At 44.9% G+C, this 8,077-nt stretch overlaps 1 pseudogene; it reads right to left on the bottom strand.

The window, feature by feature from the left end:
* Positions 1-6,581: 6,581 nt before the first annotated feature.
* On the bottom strand, positions 6,582-7,660 carry LOC134478925 (glyceraldehyde-3-phosphate dehydrogenase-like; annotated as a pseudogene).
* Positions 7,661-8,077: the final 417 nt, after the last annotated feature.

Below are 8,077 nucleotides of genomic sequence, written 5' to 3'. Positions count from 1 at the left end.
GTATGACTAGGTTCATGGAAAATCCCCAGCCAGCTGCAGAAGACTAATACAAATCTGGTGGTCAAGAAAAATAATAATATGATAAAGACATCCTGCTGACTAATAGATATGACAAACCTGTGACCTTTCTAACAACCTGTCAACATCAGGCTACTCCCTGACCACACAAATATTGTGTCCTTGGCCTGCGTAAATGTTTCATACTTCCCCCCTCCCTCTGTTACCCATGTTATGGTATAAATTCAGCCTTGGGGAAAAATAGTCGCCTTGATCAGACTCTTGTCTTGGCGTCCTTCTTCGCGTCCCTTCTCCCCCATTCTTTTCCAGGTACCCTCAGACCCGTCACATACAAATGGTGCCCAATATGGGGCATTTTGACTATAGGGGCAGGAACTGACTGCTGTGGGGATAGGATCAGAGGCACTCTCTATGTCAATGATGACTAATGGGGAAGGTTAGTTAATGTTGGAGACTGACTCCTCTCCTGGAATAGGGCCAGCAGAGAAGGCAGGCTCCCTTGAAGAACTTCTCTTAATGAACGCTCTCCTGTGAGCAAGTGTTGAAGATCTGGCCACTAAAGGCAGCGATTGGAATTTTTTTTTCAGGGCAAGGGGATCAAAAGGTGGGGCATCTCTCCTTGGGGAGGAGGCTCAAGAGAGAAAGACAAAGCTCCGGGGGGAGAAAACAATTTCTCTTAAGCAAATTATTTCTAAGTTAAGCACCAAGAGGACCAAGTAAAATTCATTGACAAACAAAGCAAACAGTTCTATGATTTCAAACACAGTCGTCAGTCCAAGCCCAAAAACGAAACAAAAACCAAAAAGATACTCGACAATACCACAGAAAACAAACTAGACAAACAAGACCAAGACAAAGCATCCTATAAGCGATTTCCACAGATGCCTGATACCTTCAGTACCTGGCCCAAACTGCAGCTTAACCTTAGCTGCTTCCGGGATGAGGAGGACTATCTGATTCCACATCTCAAGAGGGTATCAGAGTGTCCTCTAGATTCCTTTCTCCTCCTAGAGCAACCTTTAGGGCCTGTGGCCTGTGACAACTAGCATGTCTGCCTGTCACAGCCATAAGTCCCTCACAGGACCCACAGCAACCACCAAGGGGACTATAACCCCTCTCCAGGGGGGACTCAAACCCTTCACACAGCAGACAGACAACACAAGACAACATGAAACAAAGACAAGACATGACACAGAGACAAAACAGAAAGTAACACAGAACACAGATTTGCTCGAGCTTACCTCCAATCTCTTCGCCAATTGTGGTCTTGAGGGAGCACAGTTCCTGGCAGGTGCACCAAAATGTTGTAAGACCTCATAGTGGCCTTACCTCAGGAGTGCCACCCACAGAGCACAGATTGACAAAGTGACCGCTGCAATAGCATGAGGGTATAAGGTTTTTAATTCGTGTACGTGGGGTTACTCATCCATGCAGGAAGAGGCAACCTCAAACCCAAAAAGCACACAACTTTTATTCATTACAGAGGGCAGACTTCAGCAACAGGGTTAGCTGATCCATTAAACAATCATCAACTCTGCACTATCTTTTGTATTACTTGTTCCCTCCTGAGGGAACTATGGACAAGTATTTCCTACAAAATCTAAGAACCTCTTTAAATCTTTTTTCTTTTCTTTTCTTTTTTTTTCTTTTTTCTTTTTTTTTTAACCCTATTCTTCGCCTCCTGAGTGACTCCCTGAGTCCTGTCACAAAAGGTACTTGTAGAATGCTTGTTCCATCACTCACCTCTGAAATCTGTGTTGTCCGGGGAGAAACACACACCAAGCCTCTGAACCAAGGTCGGGCAGTCCATGGTTGCTAGAAGCGGGGTAGCAAAGTCTCCGAGGGGGAGCAAAAGCTCGGACAAACAAGAAAGACAGGCCTATCTATTCCGGGGGATGATGTTATCCTCCAGAAGACCTCCAAACAGCTGTGCGCTAGGCGCCATTTGTAAATGTGTTACTGAGGAAAAGAGGCCTTATATGAGAGATTACACTAGGACTTATGGGATGGAGAAGTGGCCTTGGACTCCTGCACTGAGCTCTAAATACAAATACATGTGTCGTTGTAAGAGAGTTGTGGAGGAGGGCTGGAGCCACACAGGAGAGGTAGAGGTGCAGGGCTGGAGAACTTGAGGTCAGTGATGCAGGTACAAGTTAAGGAATCCCGCCGGCCATCATGTCCCCTGAAGCCTCCAAATCTGGGAACACAGTGCTATATGCTGCTGAGTGTGGACCTGTGGATTCTACCACCTTGGAGGAAATAGATTTCTCTTGTTTTTCAGCCAGGCAAGCTTTGGTAATTTTCTGCAACAGTCATAGGGCAGGGAACACATTTAGAGTTATTATTTCTCTTGCTCTAAGAGAAAACTGTTAGCTTTTCTTTCTTCTGGCAATCACTCTTTAGAACAACGGCTCCAAGTAGGTCCTGCCTCCAGTGTGCACCTCTCATTCTCTTGAATCTGTTGGGCTTTCAAGATACTGCACAATTTTCCCATCATGTTGCCAAGACTCTGCTTTGCCATATGCAGCATCTGTCTAGTCCCTGGGTGGCGGCTGATACAGCCACTCAGCCCTTTGTTGAAACCTGTTCCTCATTTGGTGGAGACACAGATTTGGCTTCTCTGAAGTCCTTTGCTTCATTCCCCTCACCCTCCCGAGCTCCCCCACCCCCACCCGTACCCGCTTCAACAACCTAAAGATGGATGCTCCAGGGGGCTTTTCTCACTCTTCCTGTGAAACGTCACCAGGCTTCAAACTTTGATGAGTCTGCTTCCAAATTCTCCAAGTCGATGTATATGACCTAGACCTTTCCCATGCCTTCTAATCTTGTCTATGTATCTGCTTACTCAACCTGTGCATTCGGGCGGTGTCTCAAATGTCTAGCAAATCCGGAACCGACTTCTCCACTTTTCCTCGGACTCTACTCCCCACTTCAGGGTGGGGGCTTCATGGCCTCGTGGTATTGGCCATCAGCCAATCCGGGTGCTTCTCTCTTCACAGCATCCAGGGAATCTGGTTATCTCCTACCACATTTACTCCCTACGCCTTAGGTCATGCCCCCTTCATTTTGTTCCTGGATTCCCATCGTGACTTCTTGAATGGTTTCTCTGCTCCTGTCTGGCATCTTTGTCACATCATCTACAGCACCGCCGCCGGACGTCCTGCTCTATCCTAGTAGATCGTGCCCTGATTCAGTGGTGGATTTCCATGGCGTATGAGCTTTTCATGACCAGTGTGAACTCTTTGGTATCCTATGCTGTTCCTCTGTCCTATTCTCTCTACTGTCTCTGCCCCTAGAGTCCTGTCCTCCCTGACATTAGTGTGTGGTACTCCCTAGTCATCCTTCCATTGCTCAGGAGTGCTTTCCCTGCAGCTTGTAGCTCATTCCTTTGCTCCTTCAAATCTTAAATGTCACATTCCTTAGCGTGTGGTCAAAAATAGCTGCTCCTTCCCAATATTCTCAAGGTACGGTCCTTGCTTGGCCTTTTCTCTCGTCACTTAAAATAATTGGGGTTGGGGATTTAACTCAGTGGTAGTGCGCTTGCCTAGGAAGCGCAAGGCCCTGGGATCGGTCCCCAGCTCCAGAAAAAAAAAAAAGAACCAAAATAATTGGATCTGCTTCCTTTCATTTACCCAATAGTACCATGGTTGGAACATAAGCTTCTAACGGACAAGTAATTGAGTTTCACCAGACAAGCCTTCATTCAGCCTATGATAGAATTCACCCAATGCCTGTAAAATAAAAGAATATATGAACATATTGCATTAGTGTATTGTACCTGGCAGAAAGTACAAGTCAATGAAAGGCTTTGCCAATAAATGAATAGTCACTGGAAGGGCTGATAGAGTGGAGCCCTTGCTGCCATGCATCTGTGCGATGCTTGCAGAGAAGGTAACTGTGCTCTTCTTTAAAGAACTATTTTCATACCACATTGTGCAAATCTTTGTGGTTATTATCTCATGTACCTTTGTATCATATCTCTGGAGAAATGGGACAGGGATTTTTTTATAACCTCCTTTATTTAATTGTTGAAACTGCTCAGAACACTATTTGTATCTCATTCCCCTATGGTACCAGTTCGTCCCTTAAGTTCTGGAGTCAAGACGGGCTGATGCTTGGTAAGTAAGGAAATGCCCTAATGTAAAACCGATATCACCCTTAGCCCACTGAGCAGAAACAGACTCCAGTGTCCATGCTCAGATGTTTTCCAGGGCACAGGTTCAGTTCTAAGATTAAATCCATGGTGATCTGTTTTCTTTGGGGCATGCCATAACGATCTCAGAACATTTCATCATCTGTACCCAAACCAGGTATGCTGATCCCAGTGCCCAGCAATCAAAGGTGATTAATGAATATAACAATATTAATTAACATTTTTGGCTGAAGACCCAAAACTGTGAAAGTCTGTGAAAAGATGCTAGGTTTGGCTGTCTGCAACACAGAATCCTCTGCTAGGTCAGCTGCCCTTCTATGCTGACTATATTCGTGGCATTTCTTATAGACAGAAACTACATTCTTTTGCCATTGAGCAAAGGTCAGCATCAGGATGTAGTTTTAAAACTAGAAGGATGTGAATATGGATGAATATTATTGGCGAGATACAATATTACCTGACTTATGGATATGGGAAGGATTAGAGCAAAGCAAAAGCACCAGTGTACACTTCCATTAGCTTCCTGTGTGAAACAGTGGCTGTCAGAGGACAGGAAGGGCAGCCATCATAAGGCATCGTTAAATTCCAGTCTACAGGAGAGCAGTTTCATACTTAATTATGAAAGACAGCTCTGCTTTCCCACACATCTTTTTTGTGCGCTGTGTGAAAAGCGACAGGAACACAGGCACAAAAGTGGAGTGCAGATCTTTCTGAGGCAATTGTGTTTCATAAGAAGGCATCACACCTTCCTAGAGTTACATTTTTAATGATGTGACTATAAACTGCCTAATCGCACCTTCTTTTTTTATTAGTTATCTATTTTTGAGTCTGATTAATTAATGTATATCATATGATGACTGTAATAATGTTGATAGAGTTACCCATTTCTGCTACAAGCATTTGCTCACATTTTTAGACATAGACAATTCTCCTATATATTGTTATATTAATCACCTTTGCTTGTTATATGTTAGAATAAATAAACTTGGATTGGATGTTGGTGATGGAATGTTCTGGGGCATATTACAGCCAAGACTGATGAGCAAGAGTTGAATTCTAAGCTCCGTAAGGGCAAAAAATGCCTTCAAGCTTCTGTTTAATTCTTCAAAGGCTACTGAATGCAAAGTAAGCCCTAACATTTTACTTTCAGTACAAACTGAATTTTGGTTCCCCATGGAGAACATCCAGTTGGAGGCCAAAGCCTTGGAGGGAGGCAGTGTGTGGAGGAAGCACACCTGAGAAGAGATGCTCATGTTCAGGCCCGCCCATCAGTACTCTGAACTTCGGAAACACTCTGGAGCTTTGACATAATGAAACCCCATTACGGTTTGAGGGCAAGGAGGACACCAGGTCCTGAGATGTAAAGCTGCAAATTGTAATCACAAGGCGAAGTGGTTTGGAATTCTTGTGGAAGTTTTAATGGGTATTGACAAACTTGTTTTCGTTTGATCTTGATCGACATTTTATTCAGTGACCTTTTCTCTTCATTATGGAGCCAACTGATATTACATTTAGGCAAGTAGGTATTTCTTGTCCTAGTATTATAATTACAAAAGGTGCTTTTCCTTTCAAAATAAATAACAGTTTTACTTCCCAGATGTGTCTAGTGATTACATCAAGGCCATTCCCAACCGATTACCTTAAAACTGTACCCACAACTTACCAACAAGTGTTGTCCCAGCTTCAGTGAGATTGCCTTTACCGTGACCCTCCTAGGTGAGAAACTCCTAGTATCTTGATGTTACACCTGAACTGGTAAACCCGTTCATTTTCGCATTTGCATAATACATTTCTCTATTTCAGGGAGCTTTAACTGTAAAAAAAAACTTTATCTCTGAGAAAAAGAAAAGTAAAAATACTTGAATGTAAGTATTAATAAGATTAGACTAATTATACAAACACCTCCAAATTTCCATGTTTCAACAAATGTATTTTATTTTTTAGTCAAATTTTAATTCTACTGTGATTAGGAGCCTATATGGTGTTTTGGAGCCAAATCTGGAACAGGAGAGGCATCATATTTCATTGGGCAGATGCTTTGGCCAAGGGCTCACCTCTCTGCAGGATGAGCCAGATCTGTGCCCTAGCTAAGTGCCCAGAAAAGGGTACAACATCGTCTGAGAAGAAAGCGTATACTTTCAAGCAGAATGTCTTAAAGTCTTTTTTTTTTCATGGGTGCAGCGAACTTTATTGATGGTATTCAAGAGAGAAGGGAGGGCTCCCTAGGCCCCTCCTGTTATTATGGGGTCTGGGATGGAATTGTGAGGGAGATTCTCAGTGTTGGGGGCTGAGTTGGGATGGAGACTCCTCAGCAACTGAGGGCCTGTCTCTTGTTCTCGGTATCCTTGCTGGGTTGAGGTGAGTGGTCCAAGGTTTCTTACCCCTTGGAGTCCATGTAGGCCATGAGGTCCACCACCCTGTTGCTCTAGCCATATTCATTGCCATACCAGGAGATGAGATTTACAAAGTTGTCATTGAGAGCAATGCCAGCCCCAGCATAAAAGGTGGAAGAGTGAGAGTTGCTGTTGAAGTCGCAGGAGACAACCTGGTCCTTAGTGTAGTCCAGGATGTCCTTTAGTGGGCCCTCAAATGCCTGCTTCACCACCTTCTTGATGTCATCATACTTGGCAGGTTTCTCCAGGCGGCATGTCAGATCCACAATGGATACATTGAGGGTAGGAACATGGAAGGCCATGCCAGTGAACTTTCCATTTAGCTCTGGGATGACCTTGCCCACAGCCTTAGCAGTACCAGTGGATGTGGCCATCACGCCACAGCTTTTCAGAGGGGCCATCTACAGTCTTCTGAGTGGCAGTGATGGCATGGACTGTGGTCATGAGCCCTTCCACGATGCCAAAGTTGTCATGGATGACCTTGGCCAGGGGGGCTAAGCAGTTGGTGGTGCAGGATGCATTGCTGACAATCTTGAGGGAGTTGTCATATTTCTCGTGGTTCACATCCATCACAAACATGGGGGCATCAGCCGAAAGGGTGGAGATGATGACCCTATTGGCCCCACCCTTCAAGTGAGACCCAGCTTTCTCCATGGTGGTGAAGACACCAGTAGACTCCATGACATACTCAGCACCAGCGTCACCCCATTTGATGTTAGCGGGATCTTGCTCCTGGAAGATGGTGATGGACTTCCCTGTTGATGACAAGCTTCCCATTCTCAGCCTTGACTGTGCTGTTGAACTTGCCATGGGTAAAGTCATACTGGAACATGTTCACCATGTAGTTGAGGTCAATGAAGGGGTCGTTGATGGCAACAATGTCCACTTTGCCAGATGCAGAGCAGAAGGCAGCCCTGGTAACCAGGCACCCAATACGGCCAAATCTGTTCACACTGACCTTCACTATCTTGTCTATGAGACAAGGCTGGCACTGCATAAGAAGATGTGGCTGCCTCTGGTGACTGCATTCCATGCTGTTGTTGATGTTTGCTGTTGCTGCTACTGCTACTGTTGCCACCATCCTTCACTGACAGCAGAATCCATCTTCAGCCTTCAATGTCAACTGCAGACCAGAAGCTCCATAGGGATCCCTTGCACTGTCAGCAGCAGATTGAGCATGATGGGACATTTCATTTTGTGCGTTGGGATATTATTATGTTCTTAGCCTCTCCAGCATGCAAATGACCAGTGTACTACCAGCTCCCATCAGGTTCAGAGGTTCAGTTCATTATCACCAAGGCGGGAGCATGGCAGCGTCCAGGCAGGCATGGTCAGGAGGAGCTGAGTTCTACATCTTCACCTGTGATCCTGATCTTGAGGCAGGGAGATACAAGTTTCTGACCTGGATCTTGACATGGAGATCTTGAGGCACAGTGGCTATGAATCCTCCTTAAAGTCTTTGTAACAAAAGTTCACCGTGTTTTCAAAGGACTCTGTGATGAACCCCTGGAAT

Source organism: Rattus norvegicus, chromosome 5 (genome assembly GCF_021556685.1).
Source record: "Rattus norvegicus strain SHRSP/BbbUtx chromosome 5, alternate assembly SHRSP_T2T, whole genome shotgun sequence".
NCBI lineage: Eukaryota > Metazoa > Chordata > Mammalia > Rodentia > Muridae > Rattus > Rattus norvegicus.
This window is presented reverse-complemented; position numbering and strand designations above follow the sequence as displayed.